Genomic DNA, 27,469 nt, shown 5'->3' on the forward strand with positions numbered 1-27,469 from the left:
ATCACTGGAGGCTTCGTGCCATGGATTATCACTGGAGGCTTCTTGCCATGGATTATCACTGGATTGGAGAGACACACAGAAGGCCTGGCTCTGGGAGAAGGCACAGGACTCACCAGGCTGGGGAGACATGCAGGAGGGTTAGTGCTTAGCACAGACACAGAACTCACCAGGCTGGGGAGACATGCAGGAGGCCTTGTCCTTGGCCGAGGCACCGGATGCACTGGACCGTGGAGGCGCACTGGCGGTCTCGGGCACAGAGCTAGCACCACTCGTCCTGGCTGGATCCCCCCTGTAGCCCGGCAAGTGCGGGGAGTTGGAACAGGCCGCACTGGGCTGTGCTGGCGAACTGGAGACACCGTGCATAGGGCTGGTGCAGTATACCCCGGGCCGAGGAGACGCACTGGAGACCAGATGCGCTGAGCCGGCATCATCCCTCCTGGCTCGATGCCCACTCTATGCGTGCGCACTGGGGACACCTTGCGCTTCTCCGCATAACACGGTGCCTGCCCAGTCACACTCTCGCCACGGTAGGCATGGGGAGTTGGCTCAGGTCTCCTACCTGAGTCCGCCAATCTCCCCGTGTCCCCCCCCCCAAAAAAAAATCTGGGGCTGCCTCTCGTGCCCGTTACCTCGCGCCAATTCCTCGTAGTGTCGCCGCTCCGCTTTTGCTGCCTCCAGCTCCTTTTTCGGACGGCGATACTCTCCCGGCTGTGCCCAGGGTCCTTTGCCGTCCAAAATTTCCTCCCAAGTCCAGGAGTCCAGAACCCTCTGCTCCTGGTTACYACGCTGCTTGGTCCTTTTTTGGTGGGTGATTCTGTAACGATTCTCGTTGGTGGAAGGAGAGGAGGACCAAGTTGCAGCGTGGTACGTGTTCATTTTAATAAACAAAAATAAACTGAACACTGAATTGACAAAAAAATAATAAAGAGCGAGAACGAAAACTAAACAGTTCTGCAAGCAATACGCACAAACAGAAAACAATCACCCACAACACACAATGGAAAACAGGCTACCTAAGTATAGCTCCCAATCAGAGACAACGATAGACAGCTGCATCTGATTGGGAACCACATCAGGCCAAACACAGAAATATACAACCTAGACATACAACATAGAATGCCCACCCACATCACACCCTGACCAAACAAAACATAGAAACATACAAAGCAATCTATGGTCAGGGGGGCAGCTCTTGAGCCCAACAGGGACGAGCGATCCTTTTCCACGCAATCCGTGACTTACATTCACAAGATAATAAGCATGGCCTATGAGACTACTTTATTGGAAGTGTACATAAAACACCATGCAATTACACACACATTTGTAATTTACACTTTCGGTTTCGACATATAGTCTTCTGGGCTAGCTGTTACTCTCCAAGATACTATGCAAAGTGTTGGCATACACAAGGGACTGAGGATAACATTGTAGCAAATTCGAAGGGCACCATGACAGGGACTGATGCACGCAACTCATGTCTCTTTGCATTCTGACAACGTTCCATGGCCGTTAGAATGGTATTGCTTTGGGGATACTGTGTGTGTGTGTGTGTGTGTGTGTGTGTGTGTGTGTGTGTGTGTGTGTGTGTGTGTGTGTGGTGTGTGTGTGTGTGTGTGTGTGTGTGTGTGTGTGGTTGTGTGTAGCATGCGCGTGTTAGCACAGCGCAGCACAGTGATGCCTGTTTGGACAAATGTATTAGATCTCCCCACCACCACACACACCTGCATACACATACAACCCACCTGTTTCTACCTACAGTTCTCCCACTTAAAAAGATGAGAGAGGCTGTAATTTTCATCTAGGTACACTTCGACTATGACAGACAAAATGAGAAAAAAAAATCCAGAAAATCACATTGTAGGATTTTTAATGAATTTATTTGCGAATTATGGTGGAAAATAAGTATTTGGTCAAAAGCTTATTTCTCAAACTTTGTGCACAAATTTCACCTTTGCCAAAATAATCCATCCACCTGACAGGTATGGCATATCAAAAAGTTGATTGAACAGCATGATCATTACACAGGTGCACCTTGTGATGGGGTCATTAAAAGGCCACTCTAAAATGTGCAGTTTTGTCACACAACATAATTCCACAGATGTCTCAACTTTTAAGGGAGCATGCAATTGGCAGGCTGACTGCAGGATTGTCCACCAGAGCTGTTGCCAGATAATTGAATGTTAATTTCTCTACCATAAGCCCCCTTCAACGTTGTTTTAGAGAAGTTGGCAGTACGTCCAACCAGCCTCACAACCGCAGACCATGTGTAACCACGCCAGCCCAGGACCTCCACATCCGGCTTCTTCACCAGTGGGATCATCTGAGACTTGCCACCCAGACACCTGATGAAACTGAGGAGTATTTCTGGCTGTAATGAAGCCCTTTTGTAGGGGAAAACTCATTCTGATTGGCTGGTCATGGATCCCAAGTGGGTGGGCCCTTGCCCACTCGTGAAATAAGGCCTAATTTATTTATTTCAATTGACTGATTTCCTTATAGGAACTGTGACAGTAAAATCGTTGAAATTGTTGTGTGTTGCGTTTATATTTTTGTTCCCTATATGTAACCACACAGATTTGGATGAAATACCTCATCCAAGTCTGTGTGGTTCCTCCTTCTGTGGTCCCTCCAATCTGCGGCACAACCTCATCCAGGTCCTACAGTAATACTTATTATCATACGGTTATTACGTGCTCAAAGAGAAAGGATTTCCTTGTTACTAAAGCCAATTCTAAAGTGTAGTATCACCAGTCATCTAACTCCGGGATTTCAATGGTGGCACGTACAGCAACAGGGAGCCAGGGAGATGCAATTAATAACCTAGTCTTAATCTATTCTCAAAATGTCGACTTTATTATAAAAATGTTGAGTTTATTTTGGAAATATTGGCACTTTATTCTAGAAATATTGCCACTATTTTAAAGTGCTACCTGTGCATTTAAAAAAAAATCCAAGTACCACCAGTCATCACAAATGTAGAGATGGTGAAAAAAATACACTACTATATTATCAGGGGCTTCTCAAGCCTCAAGTGGACAGTTGATTGAGTCCTCTAAAAAGACTGAAGACGAAAAGTGGCTGTCATATCACATCCTCGAGGATCCTAGATCAACAATGGCCTAGGGATTAGGCAGAGGGATCGGTTTGGGATTGGGCCGCAGTACAATGAAGGCTACTTGTAGCGCTATGACACATAAAGCTTTGGGGTATTCACGTTAGTTGTGGGCTAGAACAAAAACATACACCCCTTTGGGTCCCCCCCAAGTCTGGGATGAAGAACCTTTCAACTTTGTGGTATCGTGATATTATTGTTACCAAATTTTCCAACCACCTCTGTCCACAAAGCAAAAGGTACTTAATCGTGCTGGAAAGAGCATCCTACAACTTATTAGGTTAATTGAGAAACTATTTAAACGGTGAAAAACTCTTTACTTTACATCTGTACATTACTACAGATGCCCTTTCAGAACACTGGTTGATAGGGAACAATGCAGCGGTCTATTGCCTAGTTGTCAGTATTTATAAGGTATTCTCCATGTCTCTCCCTCTTCCTCTTTTTCTTTCTCTTTTCCTCTCCTCTTTCACTCTATTCTCTTATAATTCTTCCTCTCTTTCGGCCTTTGTAAGAAGCTTAGTGAACTTTTTTTTGTAAAATAGTACTTGTAATGTATAGTTCATAGTATGGCCTCTTGTAGCCCAATCTTTATGCTGGTGGTTTGTGTGTGTGTGTGGGTGTGTGTGTGTGTGTGTGTGTGTGTGTGTGTGTGTGTGTGTGTTGTGTGTGTGTGTGTGTGTGTGTGTGTGTGTGTGTGTGTGTGTGTGTGTGCTGCCACATGCTTGTGTGTGTATGCGCTTGTGTGTGTGCGCATGTGGACATATGAGTATTGTGTCTGATGTGTGGGTTGAATAATTGCGGGACAAACAAAGCTAATTTATACAATATAGCTGATAAAAAAATGCCTCCAGTACAAGACTAATCACAATAAATGTCAACCTGCCGGGGGTGGATGGGGCTATCTTTCGCTGGATATCTGGGAACAGAACGTATGTGGCCCGAAGGGAGGTGTCTGTATTTTGACCCCCCCCCCCCACACACACACACTTCATATATTGTCAATAAAGGGTGCACATTTACACATACGTCTCAGACAATTTTAAAACAATGAAGGCCTACACTTGAATAACATAATTTTGATCTAGAGCTACCATTATTTTGTTTATGGTGTCAGTAGGGGTAGTGGTCTAGAGATGACCATGTTTGATCTTTCACAGCCATTGAACCACTTTTTTAAAAAACACAGTGAAAATAAATGACCTGGTTGTGCTTTTGACGAAAATATTTTGCCGTTCCGGCTCCTTTTGCCTCCGCTGACAGAGGCCTGCCGACTCAGTTGCAGCCCCATCGCCATGGTAATGAGGTTAGGGGTTAGGAAAGCGAATAGGGAGAGAGAGAGGCCCAGAATGACCAAATACAGTCAGCTCCTTGCCGGCAAAATACGTTCTGCTCCCAGATATCTAGTGAAAGATAGCCCCATCCACCCCGCAGGTTGACGTTTATTTTGATTAGTCTTATTCCGGAGGCGTTGTTTTATTAGCTATATTGTATAAATTAGCTTTTAGGTCTTCATTTAAAGTTAGGTTTAGGCATTAGGGTTAGCATTGGGGTTAGGGTTATGTTTAACATCTGATTTTATGACTTTGTGGCTGTGCCAGCTAGTTACAACTCTGCAGAGCTGCCTCCAATACATGAGTCATCCCAATAAATGTTAACTTGCATCCACCCCACACAATTCTGCATTAGGACGAGCGAGGTGTGGCGATTTGATATTGAGAAAATAGTATAATAAGCGTAAATAGCAGACACTTTTATCCCCAACCTTGGTGTAGCACCACCACGTTTGCACCAAATGAGCCACACAGGCTGCGTTTAGACAGACAAATTCTGATATTTTTTACACTAAGTGGTCTTTTGACAAATCACATCAGATCTTTTAAGATCAGATCTTTTTCAGAGCTGATTGGTCARATGACCAATTAGTAAAAAAATATCAGAATTGGTCTGCCTGTCTAAACGCAGCCGTTGTGTGTGTGAAAAGTAGTGGTAATAATTTGATGTGAATATTTTTTTCTCACTGTTTCTAGTTATGGAGTGTATGTTATTTATAATAAGGGTTAGCTCTCTGAAATGAAAATGGATAGCCCTCCCTTCAGCAAAATATATTTGGACTAAACACTCCCTGAATACTTAAAAAAAAATTAAGTGACCCTCCCCTATACCCCAAATAATAATAAAAACATAAAGTGGATAGCAGAGAACATGCCTACTATTTACCCTCACTTCTAGGACAGACTAGAGACTTAGATATGCAGTTTTAGAAACTGTTCTTCGTACTGTAAGGGATTTTTATAGCACACAAGGCTGCGGGCTAGAAGGTTGTGGGTTCGCAGACCACCATTGACAACAGTAGTGGTGGAAATACGGTATATACACTTTATAATAAACGCATTGCATGAATCTATCATCGTATTTGTGGGTCTGAGAAAATGTTGCCTTTTATAAACATTTCAAGCTATTCTACGTCATTTTACATTACTGGAGACCTCAGCAGAATATTCTTTAATACCACACATATTACCGAAATGACAGGATAAGAATGGAAAGARTCTATGCGTTCATCTTATCATATTTCCCCAATGCCAAATCAGTGTGTCTTGTTTGCAACGAAACTATCMCTGTTTGCAAATAATTACATCTGCGACGTCATTATGAATCTAAGCGTGGTACTATTCAAAATGTAGGCCTACCTTTCCAATCCAGACAGAGTTGGCCTACCGATGCAGAAAAGTGTAAGCTTTAACTGCTGGCAACTCATCTTCCGTGGCTTATCCCAACTAGAGGTCACAAGTGTTTCCCTAAAAGCTGTCTGGCTTTAAACATCTTCTATTTTACATTAASTGAATAGCTCAATCRATTGATACCGACAGAATAAGAGGAGGTTAGCATTTTTCAACATGAATCTTGTTCTGGAGGCAGCTCTGCAGAGTGGCACTGCGCAAAATACCCCTTTATCAAGATCAGACAGGTCTTGATGCACATTCCAATACAGCATTATGTCCATGAGTATCCAAATGTGTCCAGGTCCGATACGGACCGTATTAACACTTCAACACACATTTGGACCCACCGAGAAACGGACCCACTTGGGTCAGAATCCATGAACACATTTGGACACATACATGCTGTGTCAAATGTTTCGAACCACCTTGATACAGTCCATCACTCGCCATTTCATATTCGTTGACACATCCTAACATCTCAAAAGTAAGCATTTAATCCCTTTTTGAATAAATATATTATACGTTTTAATGTACCTTTTAAATGAAGGGTGCTCATCGCCATGAACCCAGACCTTCAGAGTTACAGACCAGGACTTTTATTATTGATTCACAATGTGCTCTTTAAAAAGAAAAAAWATATATATGTTCATACCTCATATCAAGTCTGTCAATCAAATTACAACATTTAAGTCCTAGGCCAGACAGTGGCAAGTCAAATTCAAGTACTTTCAAATACTTTTTCAAGCACTAATATTTATTTTGAAGGACCGTCAATTTGTAATAGTTCATATTATGCAATTGTTTCTAGGCGCCACCAGATGACAGTATATCGCCACAACCTCATGAAAAAAAAACTACCTTAGTATTCATCACCACCTGACAAGCTCTAATCAACAATACGTTGTTCCACTACAGATTTACTACATACATGAGTGGTAAGTCAGTACTGATGATGTTGTAATTTGAGTAGTGATGAGCAGAGTTTTGGGACATACCTACTGGTGAACACACATTTCCTATTCGCATTACTACACAATTTCAGCTTAATTACTGTTTTATTGGGCCTTTGGGAATTTACTACTTAATAGCTATGAAAAAGCGTCTTGCTTCCGACTGGCAGCTTTAGTGTCGCCAGTCCGGAGAAGGGTGGGCTGTATGAGGAAAACGGCCTACATTTAGAAACTGAACTGTTCAGGTCCGAAACATTTGATGTTGAGAGAAAAAAATGACACCGTCAGACACACTTTGATACAGGTMATTTTATGCAGTGGTCACTAGCTGGCATAGCCACAAAGTCATTCAATCGGATTTTAAACCTAACCTTAACCCTAACCTAAACCACACTGCTAACCCTAATGCCTAATCCTAACCTTAAATTAAGACCAAAAAGATAATTTTAGTTTTCATACATTTTTACAATTATATTGTATAGCCAATTTTGACTTTGCATCTGGCCTATCTAATGGGAAATCGCTCAGTTCTGCTTCCAGGCAAAGTAATAGTTTTGTCTCCTTGGCTATCCACTCTTCGAAAAAAGGGTTCCAAAAGGGTTCTTTGCGTAGAAATAGGCTTCTACCAAGAACCGTTTTGATCAGAAGAACCCTTTTTGGAAGACAAGGGTTATTTGTAAGGCATAGGCTTCTACCTAGAACCTTTAACATCCTAAGAACTGTTTTTGTAAGAAAGGGTTCTTTGATCATTCTTTGGAAGGCAAGAGGGTTTCTTTGGAAGGCAAGAAGGGTTCTACAAAGAACAAAATATAATATTTCCCAGCATGCTCTATTGCAGTGAGATTTTCAGAATTGTTTATTTTTGTAACGATGTACGCTGAGAGTCGGGAAGCAAGTTCAGGGAGGGAATACATGTAATAAATAAATGAACAAAACTTGAAACACAAACAGAGCACCAACATGAAACAGCAACAATGACGTATCCCCATGTCCCTTTACTTTCTTACCTTGTTACAACACAACTGATTAGCTCAAACCCATTAAGGAAAGAAATTCCACAAATTAACAAGGCACACCTGTTAATGGAAATGCATTCCAGGTGACTACCTCATGAAGCTGGTTGAGAGAATGCCAAGAGTGTGCACAGCTGTCATCAAGGCAAAGGGTGGCTACTTTCAAGAATCTAAAATCTTAAATATATTTTGATTTGTTTAACAATTTTTTTTTACTACATGATTCCAGATGTGTTATTTCATAGTTTTGATGTCTTCACTATTATTCTACAATGTAGAAAATAGTCAAAATAACGAAAAACCCTTGAATGAGTAGGTGTGTCCAAACTTTTGACTGGTACTGTATATATATCATGTATTGTCATAAATAATACATGTTTAAAGGCTAAGGTTGGTTCTAGGAAAAAACCTCCGAAGATCAAAGGGTTATTGGTAGAACCCTTCATATAGGGTTTTAGGCAGAACCTAGGTAGAACCATACAGTATACAGGGGGTTCTTTGAAGAACCCTACGTCGAGGGTTCTAGATGGAACCCTCTGCAAAGGGTTCTACCCAGCACCAAAAACGKCTCTCCTATGCGAACGAATTGAAGAACCCTGTATGGTTCAATTTAGCACCTTTTTTTTTCTGAGTGTGGAATGTTGTAGCTCAGCCAATGAATGGCATAGAAACTAAACAAAGTATCCCCATACACTACCGTTCAAAAGTTTGGGGTCACTTAGAAATGCCCTTTTTTTGAAAGAAAAGCAAATTTTTTGTCCATTAAAGTAACATAAAATTGATCAGAAATACAGTGTAGACATTGTTAATGTTGTAAATGACTATTGTAGCTAGAATTTTTTATGGAATATCTACATAGGCGTACAGAGGCCCGTTATCAGCAACCATCACTCCTGTGTTCCAATGGCACGTAGTGTTAGCTAATCCAAGTTTATCATTTTAAAAGGCTAATTGATCATTAGAAAACCCTTTTGCAATTATGTTAGCACAGCTGAAAACTGTTGTTCTGAATAAAGAAGGAATAAAACTGGCCTTCTTTAGACTAGTTGAGTATCTGAAGCATCGGCATTTTAGGTTCGATTACATGCTCAAAATGGCCAGAAACAAATAACTTTCTTCTGAAACTCGTCAGTCTATTCTTGTTCTGAGAAATGAAGGATATTCCATGTGAAAAGATACAGTTTTTTGCCATTTTCTTTAACAAAAGGTAGGCCTATGGCATACGCATAACCTCTCATACTGCCTCAATTTGAGTCCTGGTTTTAACTTCCCTGACACAGAGGTAGGCTATTTAAAGAGTACGTGGTGGGTGGAGGAATTGGCAGAAAGATCTATGGATAGCAGCCTAGCCTAATTTCCTCTGTCAAACAGGTAGACTTATCTTTTACTTCTTAAATATTAAATAGGATGAAGTAGGCTCCAACACAAAGCCCTCTTGTTGTTTGTCATGTGTAAATAAAGTGAAGACTGTTGAAATGAATTAGGCCTTCTCAAATATATCTACTTTCAGCACAATGAGCTGTCCGTTTCCGATTTATTTTGGGGCAGCCTAGCCTAATTTCCTCTGTCAAACAGGTAGACTTATCTTTTACTTCTTAAATATTAAATAGGATGAAGTAGGCTCCAACACAAAGCCCTCTTGTTGTTTGTCATGTGTAAATAAAGTGAAGACTGTTGAAATGAATTAGGCCTTCTCAAATATATCTACTTTCAGCACAATGAGCTGTCCGTTTCCGATTTATTTTGGGACGACTGCCACTTCAAGTTTCAGAAACATAGCAAGCTATCAAAGTTGATCTCTGGTCCTCCTTCTCATCTTTTCCCTCTCCCTCTCAAACTGAACAGAACAAAGGTTGTTCCGTGCGCATGATAGTACATTTTTTTTTTACTAATTTAGCATTATTTTCGGAAGAAGCCTTTGAAAAGMAAAGACTCTGGGAAAGAAGTACATTTTCTTCGAAATATAACTTTTTCTKGGTGCTTCTCCGAGCATGCACTTCCTATAGCCTAGGATATAGGCTATGGATCATTTGATTGAGGCAACACTAAATAGCCTATAGGCGCACTTGATATTGCACGCCTAGTGCACACGCCACACATCAATATATGACCTAATAAGCAACTAATTCTAAAACACTGAGAAATATTGAAATGTCACAAATTCCAAATTCCATAACCTTCCCCTGGACTAAATATATATATATATATTTAATAAAAAATAATAATAACTAAACCCTCCTTCTGACTGAAATTGAAAAMGCATGACCCTCCCCCATTTTCCTCCAGGTTCCCATTCTGTACATTTCGAACCATCCCTTATCATATTCCATTTGCCATACTTTTCTAACCAGAGGGAAGGGAGATTGTGAAATTGATCCTATATTGCTGGCACTTAAAAGTGAAAACAAATATTGGTTTTAAGTATCACTTTTAGGTCTGTGTTCAGATGGCATCCTTAACTCATTATTAAATCTAGAATCGGCTTCCTATTTCGCAACAAAGCGTCCTTCACTCACGCTGCCAAACATACCCTCGTAAAACTGACTATCCTACCGATCCTTGACTTTGACGATGYYGTTTACAAAATAGCCTCCAACACTCTACTCAGYGAATTGGATGTAGTCTATCACAGTGCCATCCGTTTTGGYACCAAAGCCCCATATTCTACTCACCACTGCGACCTGTACGCTCTCGTTGGCTRGCCCTCGCTTCATATTCGTCGCCAAACCCACTGGCTCCAGGTCATCTATAAGTATTTGCTAGGTAAAGCCCYGCCTTATCTCAGCTCACTGGTCACCATAGCAGCACCCACCCGTAGCATGCGCTCCAGCARGTRTATTTYACTGGTCACCCCCAAAACCAACTCCTMCTTCCAGTTCTCTGCTGCCAATGACTGGAACGAATTGCAAAAATCACTGAAACTGGAGTCTTATATYTCCCTCAATAACTTKAAGCATCAGCTGTCAGASCAGCTTACCGATCATTGCACCTGTACATAGCCCATCTGTAAATAGCCCGCCCTCATCCGCATATTGTTATTATTTTTTTTGCTCCTTTGCACCCYCGTTTCTCTGCTTGCACATTCATCTTCTGCACAATTATTTCGCCACTATGGCCTATTTATTGCCTTACCTCCCTAATCTTACCTCAATCTTGCACACACTGTATATAGACTTTTCTATTGTGTTATTGACTGTACGTTTGTTTATCCCATGTGTAACTCTGTGTTGTTTGTGTTGCACTGCTTTGATCTTGGCCAGGTCGCAGTTGTAATTGACAAATAGGAACATTTCGCCGGTCCCCACAAGGAAATATGCAATTTTAGGCTTAGGGGTTAGGTTTTGTTTGGATTACATTGGGTTATGGTTAGCATTAAGTTTAAGGGTTCTGAATGTTTTTGAATACTCATTCGTTTGTTCTCCACAGAGAGTAAAACAAGTGTGTGTGGTGTGTGTGTGTGTTGTTTTGTGTGGTGTGTGTGGTGTGTGTGTGTGGTGTGTGTTGGTGTGGTGTGTGTGTGGTTGTGTGTTTGTTGTGGTGGTGTGCGATGTGTGCGTAGTGGGGGCATCTTGTATGTTTGAGCTAGTCTGTGGGAGAAAAAGGATTTTCTTGCTGTTATTATGAGGGTACCACTCTGCGCATCGGCTGCTTTTATAATTTTTTCCCTGTGATATGAATAATGAAATAGGGCTGACGTGGAACCGGCCGCCCGGAAGTTGAAGGATATGGAGGGATGAAGATAGAGGATGAAGGGATTGAACCTGTCTGCGATAAATGGCGGGATTAGTGGTTTAGCGGAGAATAGGGAGAGACAGGTGGGCCAGCATCCGTTAGAGGATTTTAGAACAGGGTGACGTCTGGGTGGATGGTTATGTGTGTGTGTGTAGTGTGTGTGTGTGTGTGTGTGTGTGTGTGTCGGGGTGTGCGTGCGTGCCGTGCGTGCGTGCGTAAGACACATGTATCTGCGAATTCTACTAAATTAAAAGTCGAAATGAGTATACAGATCCGGACTTTAAAGTAACTAAGTTTTTTAATTCACATACTATAAAATGTATTTTTCTCCATACTCAAATGGCCTACTATTTAGGACGCAAGTATACAGTTGAGTCGGATGTTTACATACACTTAGGTTGGAGTCATTAAAACTCGTTTTTCAACACTCCACAAATTTCTTGTTAACAAACATATGTTTGGCAAGTCGGTTAGGACATCTACTTTGCATGACAACAAGTTATTTTTCCAACAATTGTTTAAACAGATTATTTCACTTAGAATACACTGTATCACAATTCCAGTGTGTCAGAAGTTTACATACATTAAGTTGACTGTGCCTTTAAACAGCTTGGAAAATTCCAGAAAATGATGTCATGGCTTTAGAAGCTTCTGATAGGCTAATTGACATAATTTGAGTCTTGGAGGTGTACCTGTGGATGTATTTAAGGCCTACCTTCAAAACTCAGTAAGTCTTTGCTTGATATCATGGCAAATCAAAAGAAATCAGCCAAGACCTCAGAAAAAGAATTGTAGACCTCCACAAGTCTGGTTCATCCTTGGAGCAATTTCCAAACGCCTGAAGGTACACGTTCGTCTGTACAACCAATAGTATGGAAGTAATAACACCATGGGACCACGCAGCCGTCATACCGCTCAGGAAGGAGACACGTTCTGTCTCTAGAGATTAATGTACTTTGGTGAAAAGTGCAAATCATCCAGAACAACGCACAAGGACCTTGTGATGATGCTGGAGGAAACAGGTACAAAGTATCTATATTCACAGTACAACTAGTCCTACATGCACATAACCTGAAGGCTCAGCAAGGAAGAAGCCTGCTCCAAAACTGCCATAAAAAAGCCAGACTACGGTTTGCAACTGCAATGGGACAAAGATTGTACTTTTTGGCAAATGTCCTCTGGTCTGATGAAAAAAAATAGAATTCTTTGGCATAATGACCATCGATATGTTTGGAGAAAAAAGGGGATGCTTGCAAGCTGAACACCATCCCAATCGTGAACACGGGTGGCAGCATCATGTTGTGGGGTGCTTTGCTAGAGGAGACTGGTGCACTTCAAAATAGATGGCATCATAAGGCAGGAAAATGTATGTGGATATATTGAGGCAACATCTCAAGACATCAGTCAGGAAGTTAAAGCTTTTGTCGCAAATGGGTCTTCCAAAATGGACAATGACCCCAAGCATACTTCCAAGTTGTGGCCAATTGGCTTAAGACAACAAGTCAAGGTATTGGAGTGGCCATCACAAAGCCTGACCTCATCCTATTGAAATTGTGGGCAGACTGAAAAAGCGTGTCGACAAGGGGCCTACAAACCTGACTCAGTTACACCAGCTCTGTCAGGAGGAATGGGCCAGAATTCACCCAACTTATTTTGGGAAGCTTGTGGAAGTTTGACCCAGGTTGAACAATGTAAAGGCAATGCTACCAAATACTTATTGAGTGTATGTAAACTTCTGACCCACTGGGAATGTGATGAAAGAAAGATAAGCTGAAATAAACCGCACTCTCTACTATTATTCTGACATTTCAMATTTTTTWWATAAAGTGGTGATCCTAACTGACCTAAGACAGGGAATTTGTACTGTTAAATGTCAGGAATTGTGAAAAACAGAGTTTAAATGTATTTGGCTAAGGTGTATGTAAACTTCCGACTTCAACTGTAGGTATTCGGACTTGYTATCGCTTCACAGAATGCAACTCATAGGTTGCACGTTGCATCATAATACCGTTTTGAAGATTCTCTTGAAGACTGGTGCCCGACTGAACATTCTACTCAATGCATTCTCAATTGGCGCTAATAGAGATTTTGTYAAAAGTGCATTATAGTGGCTTGGAAATACGATGACATTTCTAAAKGAGGCAAATAATTAGTAGGAAAACCTTTTGTCATCATTGTGATGTCGCCTGATTGTCTTTAGATCAGGGATGGGCGAATGGCGGCTTTAGAATGTTCATAGCAATGGCGTGACGCAACTGAGTGATTAAGGTTCAACCCGTGATTTGGTATTTCTTCTCTGAGACTCGCTTCTCAGAACGCCCTACTTACGTTCTGGGAATGCAGAGGTAACTGGAAATTGTCTGCTGGGATGATTCGTACTCTTATAAAATGTTATGTTAAACATTGTTTAATTATATTATTTTTTATGTRGCATGTCGTCGGTTAAGTTACCTATTTAGCTTTTTCCTTCTGATAGGTTGATCTCTGGTTCAGCATTAATAACAAAAATAGAGACTGATTGATTCAAATCGAAAAGAGGTAATTCAATCAGCACGAATCCCAATCCTTTCATCATCAAGCGGACAACTTCAAAGGACCGTATCCAGACTATTTAGTGATATGCTGGCTAGCAATATGGCTAAAGAGTATGGCCAACAGTAATAGCCWGGCTTAAGACCCTGCCCTTTAACAAGACTTGAATGGTATTGTAACCTTATGTACTCTTGATAAGACCATCTCCTGCAATACCACCATGTAAACCCTTCGGCCGAAACAAAGCAACACATTTAACCACTYCCCTAATGAAACATCTTTGTTGCAAAAATAAACCAAATAAATTAAATGTGTTCATTTCCATGTGTTTGTTCCAGCCTAATAGCCTMCGTAACCATGGTGACTGGGCTAATGGGCGATTTCTGGTTTAATACAGTGTACTGAGCCTGTGTGCTCTCGATTGATGACCCTAAAAGTACCCCCTCCCATTTATTTCCACAGGTCCGTGTTTAGTCCCATTATAGAGCCAACACTCTCTGATCTCTCTGATCGTCCACTTCCTTCCACTTCTGTCACCACGGAGCAAGGTTAGCTCATTAGAAACACAGGCTGTGTCTGAAATGGCATCCTATTCCCTATATGGGGCTCTTGTCAAAATGAATGCACCATATAGGGAATAGTGTTCCATCTGRGGCTCATTCGGTGTCTCAGGATGATGCAGCTGCAGCTATTTAATTAAGCAGCAATCTTGTAAGAATTGATGCCTCCTAATAAGTACCTATGACCACCTGTGTTGATGTCAGTAAGGAGAGAAATAAACAATTAAATAAATAAATAAATAAATGACAGATGAATATAAGAAAAAAATGGAATGGAATGGAACTGGGTGAAAGAAAAAATGCCTATCACACTGTAGTTACTCTGGTTTAAGGCAATATAGTGCGGCCAATTACAAACAGACATCAGATAGCATGTTCAATATCACAATTCATTTTGAACAAGTGTCTGTAGGCAAAACAACAGTAGTGTTTACGAGTGTTGTAGGCAACAAACTATCTTTTTCTATTTACTGTAGGTTCACACCAGTGACTCATCATACTCCACACCCWGCTTCTCCCCCTAACTTCTTTGGCTTATCAATAGTAGGTAGTGTAAATTGCTCACCGCACCCACCCACTCCCTGGAAACGCCATGCGCCTCTGTGTTCCATATGTAAACATCTGAAGGCTGTTTATTTACCGGTTTAGCCGCTATCTCTGGAGAAACTAGCGAATCCCTGGAGGTACGAAGGGGAGAACTCCACCGTGATATGTTGAGGGCTGGTTGTTATTTGAAAGGGTAGGAAGTAGGAAGAGTGGGAGTAGTGCTTAGGGAATACCCATGTTGTGAGTTGTTTGTTTATATCTGAAAATAGCGTGTGATGGGACGGGTGGAGGGGGGACGGGGGTGGGGGACTGGGGGCTTTGCAGGAGCTAAGGAAGTTGGCGACGATGAAAAGTGTTTATTTGCAWTGCAAAGTGAGGATTAAAGTAGGAGTGAAAGGGAGTCTACTTTGGTGTATGGGTTCGAGCAGAGTGGTGTTTGGKATAATGARSAATTCCTGGTTCAGTTGAGGTGTTTTGAGTGTATTGGTGAACTTTTGTTTGACCTTGACATTCATGCCAATAAAGCGTTTTTTATTTGAATGGACTCTGTTCCAGTGGACTTTGTTCCAGTGCAGAGTTTCAAATAAYGTTTTGGGGAGCTGATGCTTTGTATTCGAATAGAAGGTCATTTGGACACTCTTAATTCAATGTGTTATGGATACTTATACTGAACAAAAATACATTCGCAGCATAAAAAAATGTCAAAGATTTTACTGAGTTGCAGTACAAGGAAATTAGTCAATTGAAATAATCTCATTAGGCCCTAATCTATGGATTTCACATGATTGGGCAAGGGTGCAGCCAGGCCCAGACAATCAGAATGAGTTTCCCCCCACAAAAGTGCTTTAATAAAGACAGAAATGCTCATCAGCACCCCTCCCACCGGCACTCAGACGGTCCCATAGGCAAAGAAGCTGGATTTGGAGGTCCTTTGTCATTGTGTTGTGTGACAAAAYGGGTGTGCRCATTTTAAAGTGGCCTTTTAWTGTCCCCAGCACAAGGTGCACCTGTGTAATGATCATGCTGTTTAATCAGCTTCTTGATATGCCACACCTGTCAGGAGGATGGATTATCTTGGCAAAGGAGAAATGCTCACTAACAGGGATATAAACACATTTGTGCACAAATGCTTTCACTAACAGGGATATAAACAGATTTGTGCACAAAAGCTTTCTGTGCGTAAGAAACATTTCTGGGATTTTTGTTTCAGCACATGAAACATGTTTGTATATATTTGTGTTCTGTGTACTGTCTTTAGGGAGTAAAGAAGATTGTTTGTGTTTAAAGGGCGACTACAGCTCCTGATTTGGCCTCGTTTTAGATTTGGTTCATTAAAGCTGCAAAATGTAACTTTTTGGGCGACCCTAGATATGTGAGTTATAGATTTGTCGTTCTCATTGAAAACAAGTCTTAGAAGAGGTAGATATGTTCTATGAGTGCTATTTCTATGCTTTCCGTTCTAAAGTTAAGTTTTTGCGTCTTACTTTCTGTTTTATACACCAGCTTCAAACAACTGAAAACACAATATKTTTGGTTATGGAAAATATATTTCATRGCTGTCTAGATGGTACAATGATTCTCTACACAATGACTGSTTGTTTTGTCACATAAACTGAAATTAGACGAACTATTAGAATTTTTGCAASCAGGAAATGGCAGAGCGATTTCTGCATATTGCAGCTTTAAGAAAGGCTATCGGCCATGCTTGAATCCAAACGTGAGTTGGTTTTGGGGTGWGGTTTGATGTGGATGTCTCTTGTGTGTGTTCGCAGGTGGGAAGAGTTAGACAAATTATTTAGCCAATTAGCTTCAGCCGGCTGGTGTGCGACCGTGGCAAAGTTAGTTTTGACTTTGGATAGCCTAGCTCTGGGGATTGTTASGTACCGTCAACAAATTGCACAATGTAAATGGGACAATATTTTCATGTTGCACATCTTTTAGTTAAATCTTTCAATATTTTGGGGGGAATTTCTACAATTTATAGTTTTTCGGTTTTTTAAGTCATTGAAATTTGGAGCTATTGACCTTGAATATTGTCACATGTACGTTGTGTAATTTACTGATGGTCCCTAACTAGCCCCATAGGGATATTGAATGTCAAACCAAATTTATCATTTCGATTGGGTCGCGTGCAGCTGCTCTCCGAATTGATGATTACTTGGGTGCTGCCAACTGTGGGCATGTGGGCAGTATTAAAATAAACCCCAACCCACGGTACCYTTCATTCCTTGACATCCCATTTTTTCCTTTCATCTCGCAAATCTCAGTTTTGKGACGAGACTTACCTTATGACCAAAATTATCCTATTTACACGTTGTAGTCAATCTTAACTCATATTGATGCCACATAGGCCATTTTCAAAATGAGACGTTTCTTTTAGGGGCAGTTGTTCTTTAAATATGGATTGATGAAGACTTTAGGAGCTAAGGGAACTCTCAATGGGTAATTTTTCACAAGTTTAGCATCAGCTCATTGTGGGCTTCACTTTGGGGACATGCATATTTACCTTAGGGAATATCATTCTCTCCATTATGGAATAAAGATTCAGATGTTAATGTCCTCGGAGAGGCAATTCATTTTGCAGCTGTCATAAAACATATCACATATATAAAAAAATTTAAAATAGCAATGGATATTTACAAGCAAATAGGCAGGGTAAGGGCAGTTTCATAGGGTAAGTGCTATGTGTAATTAGTCCAACATTGTGTTAAGATGCAGAATTGTATTCGGAATAAAACAGTACTTGGCCCTTGTCGTGGTAATTCTAATCAAAGGGTAGAGGGACTGCAGATTATTTTAAACAACACTTTATTATAAGATTTGCAAAAATGGAGAATCAACTATCCACTCAACAATGCATAGTTGAAAAGCTCAATGAACAGTGTCGGTTCTCAGCTTTTATAGAGAAGCACATCCTTTTTTATACGTGGCAGTCAGCAGATCGTGTGTAAAATGCAATTAGTTGTCTGTGCAGATGTAAGATAGGACRAGGTTGCTAGCCAGAGGGTTCAACCGTCTAACTGCATTCACAACAACAAATACTGTAATTTGCTCCTTTCTGCAAGTTTCGATACATGTGACTTTCTGTAAACTCACGGGATGTCACATGCTGCGGTCGCCGCACCCAAACGGACCTTAGCTATACACCCAGTCTTATGACTAAGTCCCACAAAGACAAGTTTGTATCAGGTTACAAAAACACGAGCATATAACAAGAGACTATTCTTTAAGCAGAAATATGTGTTTTTTTCCACAACATTTCCTCCCTTTTGAGACTACGTCTCAACCTAATAGAAAATGACTTACAGGCATTTTCATTAAACAATCATTAACACGAGGAAAAAGAGGGAAAAGGAAATACTTTCTTACACTTAGTATATTACAATTGTAAATGACCTCCGTTGTCATTGAGTTTCAACCCTTCACATAGTACAATTCATTCTCAGAAGGGGGAAAGGAAGATATGAATTTAAACATCAATACATACTTTATCACCACACATGGGAATCGCTTTGTTGAGACTGTCCATATTGCCACAGGGTCACCATGTTGGTAGGCCCTTAACCCTACCTTGGGAGCACCATTCATATAACCCCCACCGTGAGCATGGCATATGGACATGCTGCACCATTAACTCAATGTTTTATACCTTGGTGTTATGGATTATCATCGTCTTCATCAGACATGTAATCAGACATAGGAAATAAATCAGGTAAATAGGGTTGAGGCATCTCCTTCTGGGGTCAGTAATGGCATGACAAGAATAGTCTCAATGGATTTGCTGCACAATTTCTAAAGACAAGTTATAATAAGCATTATTGTAAAAAATATAACTAAGCCATAAATCAACCAATCAAATATTCTATCTCCTATAACACCAAACAATGACTGAAACCATCCAAACGGATTCCAATTGTTGTCTGGTTGGTGTTCATTTGTGAGATCACCACTGAGCTGGTTGTCCACCCCCTGTTTCCCGGCACTCATCCTTCTGGTGTGTCTTCATGTTCTTCTTTAGATAGTGTTTCAGTTCGTTCTTCCAATGGTACATGTTCAAAGTGGATGGCCCTTGGTAATGGCTCTCACCTGAGCCGCCATTGTCCTTTACAGTCCATTATGTCTTGTCCATTTCCCTACCAGTACACCAGCAGCATGACAGAAGTTGACAGGATCTCTCTCCATGCTCACTCCATGTGGACTCATGTCGCACTCCTGAGAGAAAAGGCATGAGAGAAAAGGCAGTTGATAGCTTCGACTGGATGCTGTGTACAGGTTGCCGGCTCGGACTCAGGTATCACGGTAGAAGTGGCGAAGGACAAGATCGTCGTGAATGCCATTTCTTCAGCCAATTAGGGTGGTTGAGGTTCACACTGTTCTTGGACAAATTATCCCTGTCATGCATCTAGACACCATCTGTGGTCACCTTCGCCATAACCTCGAAAGAGGACAGGCCAAAACAACAGTTTAAGGCATTTTTGATTCAGAAAATGATTTATCCTATGACAAATTATTACCTTCCCAATTTTCTTCGTATAACATTCCTAAAACAAATGAATAACAACATACTTGTTGAAACCATTTTGCAAATTTGCTTGTACACCCTTGTCATACTGACGACCTCCCTGCAGAGATATCCCTTAGCGAGAAATCCCGACCGTACAGCAGACCCAATATGGTGACATTTGTATCAAAACAAGACAAAAACACAACACAATAACAGCAATACACTTCTTCATATAAACTRRAGGTGGGAAAAACTTTTCTTCCTTTCATAGGCAAACATGTGAAGAAACTAATTTGCATATTTACCAAAGGCCCCAGAGGACYAGTAATTAAAAACMACACTGCCTGTTAAATCAAAAATAACCAAATTATAATAACAAATCAAATTAGAATGACAACTCTTGATAACTCCATGAAGAAATAATTGTATCCCATAAGGTAATGGTAAAATAGACTAGAGACAGGTGTCCCATATTCAGGGCAGCACTCTCTCCTTCTTGTGTTTCGAACCCCATATAGGACTATTGCTGAATTATAAACTTCTTCCTAATTATTAGTGTTTACATAGACCATTTAAATCTCACCCAATGTCTTCAGTCTTTCTAGTGAGGGTGATCAGGCCTCACATGTGAAGTCAGAACAGAGGTCATAGGTCAGTCAGCCCTATTAAGTCTTTTCTTTCSCTTTTCTTTCCCTGTATTTCCAAAACCATTTAAAATATTTCCATCATTCTGCTTACCTGGTTTACAACAAAACAAACACGATATTAACACCACTTATTCATAACATAATAATAACATATAATAATAACATAAATTAATATTCATAACAGGTGAGTTGTGTGTGCGTGCTGGTGTGTGTGTTAAAACTTAGGGCAAAAACAAAGAAACCACTGGCCAGACCTTACTTATTAGGTAGCTCCCTTTACGTCTGGATCTGATACCTTTATACTTTTGTAAAACTGCAGAATTTCACTAACTATTCTCCTAAGGCAACATTTCAAAGAGAGAGATAGGCTTCTACGCCCAATCTGGCTCAAGAGGTTTCCTTGCCCTGGTTGGCTCGGCAGGCTCCCTTCCCAYGTCATGCCTCAGCCGGATCGTCAAAGCAMCCCATTTAGCAATGTTCATTGAGAACGCACAACGACAATACTATTTAACTATCAAGTCAATAAACGTTGGGTAGTTGGATTGAATACAGTTAATATACTAGCAWGTTCGATGCAATTATATGCTATGTGGTTCATAAGGATAGCGTAACCAACAAATKTGTCAGCCAACGTTACGTATAACRCAACTTTATTTGAAAAGTCATTACTTTATAACATTGCTCAACATTTTCTTAACATTTGTTATAACTAGTTTAAATCAATGAATTTGTATTTATGATCAATACGCATACTTCACAAATAGTACTGTTAGTCCGGTTATGCTGAGTACATCTACTAATCTTGGTTTTATTGTTTTTTTTMTTTTCTGTTGATAGAACAGTGACATCAAAATGCTGATGTATTGAGCTTTAGATATTTATTTTATGTCATTTTGCCAACTCACAGTAGCATCTGAATTCTTTATTAGATTAGAATTTTCAGCCAGCAGGGAAATGCTACGGAATTTTATCCATAATTCAATTTTTTTTTTTTGCTCTTAATATTCGAGCCGAATTGGTGGAATGCCTATGCACTTCTTTTAGTGCCTATGGTTTTGCTATAGTTGACCTCTTCCTGACCGTGGCCAGAGTGTTTAGATTTACTCACTCACCGCTCTAATATATGCCAATTTAACTATTTCCGAAGGTAGTGATACCCACTTCCCTGGAGAATAGTTATGGTATTTGTGCCTTTTAATTGGTAACGGAACCTGATACCTTGTATTAGAACCRATACYGAAGATCTGCCAATTTACTACTGGAGAATATGGGAGACCTAATACCAGTCTCACACTTCAAATATCACTGTTGTTGACAACACATGAATTCATCAAAATTAGTGTCCATCATCTGTCCGTAATATAAATGTCTTGTCAATGGTGAGAAATGTGCGGTGCAGTGTAAGCCAGTCTGTGACACAAAACTGTCTTTCTGTTTCCAACGACTGCGAGCAGTTGAGAAGATATCCTGTACGTCCCATGCATWGTACCAATCACATGTAATCCCAAATTTACAGAGAAGATCTCTTCCTGACAATTTTACAGGACAACAGAATGCAGAAAATGAATTGACGTTTCATGCATGTGTTATCAATTTTAACAGGTAGGGGCATCGTGAGCAACTCTTTCATAGTCACTCCACATTGCTGACTGATTCATTTGGCATGGGAGGTTTGGACATGGATGTGAATTTATGATAGACATTGCAGCGCCAGTATCTACGAGAAAATCTATTGACTCACCATTGCCAAAGAGACAAACCATCGACTCCTCACAGGGATTTGAAAAAAAATATTTAAATGCTGTCCAAGRCCGTCAATTGTTTTTACCTGCACGAATAATTGTATTTTTTCTAACCTGCAGGAACATTTTCTTATTTCTTCAGGATTTTATCTTGGAACACTTTCATCAGGACTCTGTCCTGATATCTCTTAACATAGCTCATGCATTGCATCTTATGATCATAACCCATGGTATATTATAGTATCTCTAAAGAACCTCACAATCTTATTCTAGAATCGCTTTCATCAGGACTCTGTCCTGGTTATCTATAACACGCGTGACCTGTTCCTAGAACAGGACTTTCTACAAGTTAACTTTCACCAATTGGAGCTTGTGTTTAAGAAGAAAATCAATCTCGTCCTTAATTTATCTTCTGTCCGGAATACGTATGGTTAGCAGATGTTATTGCGAGTGTAGCGAAATGCTTGTGCGTCTATATCCGACAGTGAAGCAATATCTAACATGTAATCTAACAATTCCTAAACAGCTACCTAATACACACAGATCTAAGTAAAGCAATGGCATAAGAATATATACATATAAATGTATGGATGATCAATCACAGAAGTGGCATAGGCAAGATGCAATAGATGGTATAAAATACAGTGTATACATATGAGATGAGTGATGCAAGATATGTAAACATTATTAAAGTGGCATTATTAAAGTGACTAGTGATCCATTTTTTTKAAGTGGCCAATGATTTCAAGTCTGTATGTAGGCAGCAGCCTCTCTGTGTTAGTGATGGCTGTTTAACAGTCTGATGGCCTTGAGATAGAAGCTGTTTTTCAGTCTCTCGGTCCCAGCTTTGATGCACCTGTACTGACCTCACCTTCTGGATGATAGTGGGGTGAACAGGCAGTGGCTCGGGGTGGTTGTTGTCCTTGATGATCTTTCTGGCCTTCYTGTGACATTGGGCGCTTGATGTGTCCTGGAGGGCAGGTAGTTTGCCCCCGGTGATGCGTTGTGCAGACCGTACCACCCTCTGGAGAGCCTTACGGTTGTGGGCAGTGCCTCCTGAGATTGAGTAGGTGCTATTGATCCTTCTTCACCACACTGTCTGTGTGGGTGGACCCTTTTGGGGCTCCAGTGTTGAGGATCAGCGAAGTGGAGGTGTTGTTTCCTACCTTCACCACCTGGGAATGGCCCATCAGGAAGTCCAGGACCCAATTGCACAGGGTGGGGTTGAGACCCAGTGCCTCAAGCTTAGCGATGAGCTTGGAGGGTAATATGGTGTTGAATGCTGAGCTATAGTCAATGAACAGCATTCTTACATAGGTATCACTCTTGTCCAGATGGGACAGMGCAGTGTGCAGGCGATTTTATCGTCTGTGGACCTATTTTATAAAAAAWRWTATTTAACCTTTATTTAACCAGGTAGGCTAGTTGAGAACAAGTTCTCATTTGCAACTGCGACCTGGCCTAGATAAAGCATAGCAATTCGACACATACARCACAGAGTTACACATGGAATAAACAAAACATACAGTCAATAATACAGTAGAACAAAAGAAAACAAAAAGTCTATATAGTGAGTGCAAATGAGGTAAGATAAGGGAGTTAAGGCAATAAAATAGGCCATGGTGGCRAAGTAATTACAATATAGCAATTAAACACTGGAATGGTAGATGTGCAGAAGATGAATGTGCAAGTAGAGATACTGGGGTGCAAAGGAGCATGATAAATAAATAAATACAGTATGGGGATGAGGTAGGTAGATAGATGGGCTGTTTACAGATGGGCTATGTAAAGGTGCAGTGATCTGTGAGCTGCTCTGACAGCTGGTGCTTAAAGCTAGTGAGGGAGATAATGAGTCTCCAGCTTCAGAGATTTTTGCAGTTCGTTCCAGTCATTGGCAGCAGAGAACTGGAAGGAAAGACGACCAAAGGAGGAATTGGCTTTGGGGGGTGACAAGTGAGATATACCTGCTGCTGCTATGGTGACCAGKGAGCTGAGATAAGGCGGGGCTTTACCTAGCAGAGACTTGTAGATAACCTGTAGCCAGTGGGTTTGGCGACGAGTATGAAGCGAGGGCCAACCAACGAGAGCGTACAGGTCGCAATGGTGGGTAGTGTATGGGGCTTTGGTGACAAAACGGATGGCACTGTGATAGACTGCATCCAGTTTGTTGAGTTAGAGTGTTGGAGGCTATTTTATAGATGACATCACCGAAGTCGAGGATCGATAGGATGGTCAGTTTTACGAGGGTATGTTTGGCAGCATGAGTGAAGGATGCTTTGTTGCGATATAGGAGCCGATTCTAGATTTAATTTTGGATTGGAGATGCTTAATGTGAGTCTGGAAGGAGAGTTTACAGTCTAACCAGACACCTAGGTATTTGTAGTGTCCACGTATTCTAAGTCAGAGCCATCCAGAGTAGTGATGCTGGACGGGCGAGCAGGTGCGGGCTGTGATCGGTTGAATAGCATGCATTTAGTTTTACTTGCGTTTAAGAGCAGTTGGGGTGGTAGCAAATCAAAGTGTGTCTAGGGTGACAGGAGTAGCTTTGGGACAAGTCTCTGAATGTCCTTGAGTGGCCCAGCCAGAGCCCGGACTTGAACCCGATCGAACATCTCTGAGAGACCTGAAAATAGCTGTGTAGCGACGCTCCCAATCCAACCTGACAAAGCTTGAGAGGATCTGCAGAGAAGAATGGGAGAAACGCCCCAATTACAGGTGTGCCAAGCATGTAGCGTCATACCCAAGAAGACTCGAGGCTGTAATCGCTGCCAAAGGTGCTTCAACAAAGTACTTAGTAAAGGATCTGAATACTTATGTAAATGTGATATTTCAGTATTTTATTTTTATACATTTGCAAAAATGTCTAAAAACCTGTTTTTGCTTTGTCATTATGGGTATTGTGTGTAGATTGATGATAATTAAAAAAATATACAGTGGGGAGAACAAGTATTTGATACACCTGCCGCTTTTTGCAGGTTTTCCTACTTACAAAGCATGTAGAGGTCTGTAATTTTTATCATAGGTACACTTCAACTGTGAGAGACGGAATCTAAAACAAAAATTCAGAAAATCACATTGTATGATTTTTAAGTAATTAATTTGCATTTTATTGCATGACATAAGTATTTGATCACCTACCAACCAGTAAGAATTCCGGCTCTCACAGACCTGTTAGTTTTTCTTTAAGAAGCCCTCCTGTTCTCCACTCATTACCTGTTTAACTGCACCTGTTTGAACTCGTTACCTGTATAAAGACACCTGTCCACACACTCAATCAAACGACTCCAACCTCTCCACAATGGCCAAGATCAGAGAGCTGTGTAAGGACTCAGGGATAATTGTAGACCTGCACAAGGCTGGGTGGCTACAGGACAATAGGCCAAGCAGCTTAGTGAGAAGGCAACAACTGTTGGTGCAATTATTAGAAAATGGAAGAAGTTCAAGATGACGGTCAATCACCCTCGTTCTGGGGCTCCATGCAAGATTCTCACCTCGTGGGGCATCAATGATCTGAGGAAGGTGGGGATCAGCCCAGAACTACACACGGCAGGACCTGGTCAATGACCTGAAGAGAGCTGGGACCACAGTCTCAAGAAAACCATTAGTGACACACTACGCCGTCATGGATTAAATCCTGCAACGCACGCAAGGTCCCCTGCTCAAGCCAGCGTATGTCCAGGCCCGTCTGAAGTTTGCCAATGACGCATCTGGATGATCCAGAGGAGGAATGGGAGAAGGTCATGTGGTCTGATGAGACAAAAATAGAGCTTTTGGTCTAAACGCTACTCGCCGTGTTGGAGGAAGAAGAAGGATGAGTACAAACCCCAAGAACAGCATCCCAACCGTGAAGCATGGAGGTGGAAACATCATTCTTTGGGATGCTTTTCTGCAAAGGGGAACAGGACGACTGCCCGGTATTGAGGGGAGGATGGATGGGGCCATGTATAGCGAGATCTTGGCCACAACCTCCTTCCCTCAGTAAGAGCATTGAAGATGGGTTGTGGCTGGGTCTTCCAGCATGACAACGACCCGAACACACAGCCAGGGCAACTAGGAGTGGCTCCGTAAGAAGCATCTCAAGGTCCTGGAGTGGCCTAGCCAGTCTCCAGACTGAACCCAATAGAAAATCTTTGGAGGGAGCTGAAAGTCCGTATTGCCACAGCGACAGCCCCGAAACCTGAAGGATCTGGAGAAAGGTCTGTATGGAGGAGTGGGCCAAAATCCCTGCTGCAGTGTGTGCAAACCTGGTCAAGAACTACAGGAAACGTATGATCTCTGTAATTGCAAAACAAAGGTTTCTGTACCAAATATTAAGTTCTGCTTTTCTGATGTATCAAATACTTATGTCATGCAATAAAATGCAAATTAATTACTTAAAAAATCATACAATGTGATTTTCGAATTTTTGTTTAGATTCCTCTCTCACAGTTGAAGTGTACCTATGATAAAATTACAGACCTCTACATGCTTTGTAAGTAGGAAACCTGCAAAAGCGGCAGTGTATCAAATACTTGTTCTCCCACTGTATATATATTTTAGAATAAGGCTGTAACGTAACAAACTGTGGAAAAGTCAAGGGGTCTGAATACATTCCGAATGCACTGTATGTGTTGAACTTTCAGACAATTTATTACATATAAGATGATGTTCATTTTAGGAGACACTGATCTACCGCTTGTCTGGGCTGCATTAGGGAAGTATAGAGATCCACAAAGCAAAACGGTGGAGTGTGAAATTACTGTTTAGGTTTGCCTTCTGTCCGGTCACTCCCTCTGTCCTGTCACTCCCTCTCTTTGTCTCTATCAATGTCTCTGTTTGTGCTGATCATACTCTCACTCAATGCACCTGTCTGTCTCTTCCTCTCTTTATTTCAGTGTCTGTGTGCTTCCCTCCCTCTCTCTCTCTCCTTCCCCCTCCCCCTCTTTAGCGCCCTAGCTCTGTATCGGGCCCTGGCACCGGTGTCCTACTGTCCTTCTCTCCTCTGCATAGGGAATTAGCGATTAGCCGTTAGTGCTCTCAGCCCCCTGTGAGACACATTCAGTTAGCTACAGTGCTGACCGAGACCCTTCTCTAAAGACCAACAGTGTAGGGAGACAGAGATTGGACAATGATAGGATTAGTCAGGGAGTCAGTGGGGTACTGGCTGGCACCAGCTGGGGTGTTATAGCCTGGCACGGGGGTGGGCGTGGGCTGGAAGATTGCCTTTTCTGCCTTGGTTGCAGAAACAAGGAGGGGCAACAAGAAGACAGGAGGGGTACCGCTGTGCTAAGTATCACACAAGTAGGGAAGAGGGGTAGGGGAGAGTGTGTGTTCGAGTGTGTGTGTCTTAGAGCGTGTCTGTCTTTAGTCTATTTGTTACAGTGTGTGTTTGTGTCTGTTGATTATTTCTTACTGCAACCCCTCAG

The 27,469-nt window shown here is 41.4% G+C and overlaps 1 protein-coding gene across 2 annotated transcripts in view; it reads left to right on the forward strand.

The window, feature by feature from the left end:
• LOC111959720 (tomoregulin-2-like) overlaps positions 1 to 27,469 on the forward strand; it is a 132,726-nt gene that overhangs the window by 56,058 nt on the left and 49,199 nt on the right. The gene's annotated exons all lie outside the window — the stretch shown is intronic.

The sequence above is a fragment of the Salvelinus sp. IW2-2015 genome, linkage group LG36 (genome assembly GCF_002910315.2).
Source record: "Salvelinus sp. IW2-2015 linkage group LG36, ASM291031v2, whole genome shotgun sequence".
Classification (NCBI taxonomy): Eukaryota; Metazoa; Chordata; class Actinopteri; order Salmoniformes; family Salmonidae; genus Salvelinus; species Salvelinus sp. IW2-2015.